Source organism: Mirounga angustirostris, unplaced genomic scaffold (assembly GCF_029215605.1).
Source record: "Mirounga angustirostris isolate CCGP_5_RB_7025 unplaced genomic scaffold, mMirAng1.0.hap1 SCAF_13, whole genome shotgun sequence".
Classification (NCBI taxonomy): Eukaryota; Metazoa; Chordata; class Mammalia; order Carnivora; family Phocidae; genus Mirounga; species Mirounga angustirostris.
In genome coordinates, this window is record NW_026991721.1 from 96368136 (window position 1) to 96370869 (window position 2734).

The 2734-nt window shown below is 46.2% G+C and overlaps 2 pseudogenes; both read right to left on the bottom strand.

The window, feature by feature from the left end:
- Positions 1 to 373: 373 nt before the first annotated feature.
- On the bottom strand, positions 374 to 1376 carry LOC123856772 (small nuclear ribonucleoprotein-associated protein N-like; annotated as a pseudogene).
- Positions 1377 to 1541: 165 nt separating this feature from the next.
- LOC123856771 (SNRPN upstream reading frame protein-like) lies at positions 1542 to 1780 on the bottom strand (annotated as a pseudogene).
- Positions 1781 to 2734: the final 954 nt, after the last annotated feature.

A 2734-nucleotide genomic window follows, 5' to 3' on the forward strand; every position in this document is an offset into this window, starting at 1 on the left:
CTGCCTGCAACCCCCCTGCTTATGCTCTCTCTCTAATAAATAAAATAAAATCTTTAAAAAAAAAGTCTCTTGGTGTTGTCTCCCTCTCTGATTTTGTCTTGTTTAATTTTTTCCTCTCTTCCCCTATGATCCTCTGTTTTGTTTCTTAAATTCCACATATCAGTGAGATCATATGATAATGGTCTTTCTCTGATTGACTTATTTTGCTTAGCATCATACCCTCTAGTTCCATCCACATCGTTACAAATGGCAAGATTTCTTTTTTTTTTTATGTCTGAGTAGCATCAATGTCATCTTCATCATATACAGAATTTCCATGCATACATTGATCTATTGATTTTTTAAAATCGATTTTTATTTTTAAACTTGTGTCTAATCACCTTGTGGGTTAAGATTTTCTACTCATATCATATCTGCAAGTAAGCATTCCTTTGCTTTCTGATAGATTTTGTAATTGCTCCATGCATTTATTATCTAATATTAATGCCGCAAAGAGGGAACAAAAATCTCACAGACACTCTACACAGTTTTACAAGACACACTGCAGGGGAAAATGTGACTTAGAAGGATTGACAGTATCCTTGGGTCTTGGTGGATGCGTTCCTGGGGGGGAGTGGACCTCTAATTCCTGGTGGAGAGGGTCTCGTTCCTGAAGGGGGCGTGCCTTGAGCGGGGCATCCTTCGAGCATGGGGAACCCAACTGGTGGGCCCATGGGCGGTCTCATACCAAGTAGAGGGGCCACAAGGTCTGGAGGTGGTGTTGCTCGGCTCTCAGAAGCGGGTGGGGTCCCCCATCTAGACGGGTATTGAGTTGGGGCTCCAGCATTGCTGGCGGGAGCCACAACTGCGCAGCTGCTCTAGCACCTCTTCCCTGCAGCCCCCCAACCCCTCGGACAGGGCCTGCTAACCCAACAGGAGCCTGGGGAGTTGGAACAGCCGCTGGCACCCCAGGGCCTCCTGCAGCTCCAACAAGTGGTATCCGAGCAATGCCAGTATCTTTGGGGGGTGGTGCCCCCACAGTCATGGAAACCACGTTCTCCCCATGTAGCCACACCAGACCCCAAACCCGCTTTTCTTCCCTGTCTGGCTGCTTCAGATTCTTGTGCTTGGACTTCCTGGATTCATCACAATCACAGAGGATCAAGTTCATATGCTTGGCGAAAGCCTTAAAGGTGCCAATGAATGTGCCAGTGGCTTGGTTGGTAGAGCTTGTGACTCCTGATCTCAGGGTTGGAAGTTCGAGCCTCAGGTTGGCTGCAGAAATTACTTAAAAAAAAAAAAAATCTTGGCAATGAAGATTTGGCCATTTTGCAGGATACCTCTCATTCTATAGTCAATGTGCTGCAGCATCTCGCTGTTCTTTCCCACAGTCATGGTTGCTGTCCCACCAAATCCAAGGTCTGCAGCAAGGTTTCAGGATCCTTAAGACCTGAGGGAAGGGTCCAGATAAAGGTATGATGCAGATTCTCTTACCAACAGTGCAAACTTGGGGCAGAAGCTTCAAATGGTAGATGGAGCCTGGTTTTTTACTTGGAAATCAGCTACCTGGATATTCCAATCCTGCTTTCACCACCTCTTGGTGTCTCAGCTAAGAATGCCTGTCTCGGTTGCACCTGGAAATCCTCCCCAGGTACTTGCTGCTGCTGACATCGCCTTGGGTACGACTGACACTCTTGGTGGCTCAGCGAGGCTGTCCTTCTACATCTGACTTAGACTTCCACCTCTGGTACGTGCTGTTCTGTATCCGTCTCGGGTGTAAGCAGTCTCTGGCCGGCTCCATCGCTCTCCTTGGCCGCACCTCAGAACAGAACGTCAGGCATCTCTGGCGACCACTCACTCCACTCTGCTTGCTTTCTAGTATTTATAGCACTTGTTTCATGTTCTCATCCTACTCAATTAGCTAGGCTGACCTAAACTCTGTGGGAGGGGTGCCTAGCTGGCTCAGCAGTGGAGCATGGGATTCTTGATCTCAGGGTCATCAGTTCAAGCCCCAAGCTGGGTGTGGAGCCTACTAATAAATAAATAAATAGATAGATAGATAGATAGATAGATAGATAGATAGATAGATTAATTAATTAATTAAAATAAAAAATGTATGAACTACGTGGGAGAAGAGTAGTGATAATGACCTTCCCTTGGCTAAGCCTGACTCTAATGGGAGTAAGTTCAGCCTCTCCACTATTATGTTTTCAATGATTTTTCTGTTAGGTTGTTTGAGAAGTTCCCCCTTCATTTTTATCAGAATTACTGAATTTTAACAACAGCTTTCCACACTGCTTAAATAATATGTTGATTTGGGGCACCTGGGTGGCTCAGTCGTTAAGCGTCTGCCTTCGGCTCAGGTCATGATCCCAGGGTCCTGGAATAGAGCCCCACATTGCATTGGGCTCCCTCTTCGGTGGGAAGCCTGCTTCTCCCTCTCCCACTCCCCCCTCCTTGTGTTCCCTCTCTCGCTGTGTCTCTCTCTGTCAAGTAAATAAATAAAATCTTTAAAAAAAATAATATGTTGATATAATCGTATGGCTTTTCTCCTTTAAGCTGTTAGAGCTCTGAAGCTTTTTGTTTTAAGCTCTCACTGGTTAATATCACTTCTCCGAGTGATAACACTTTGAAGCTGACAGTAGCCGTTTGTCCTGAGTCTGACTGGCAGCCCAGAAATGAGGAGGCTCTTGGGGACTCACGGCATTTGGGGTGGAGGTGAGGGCAGGTAGAGTATCACAGGCACAGAAAGATT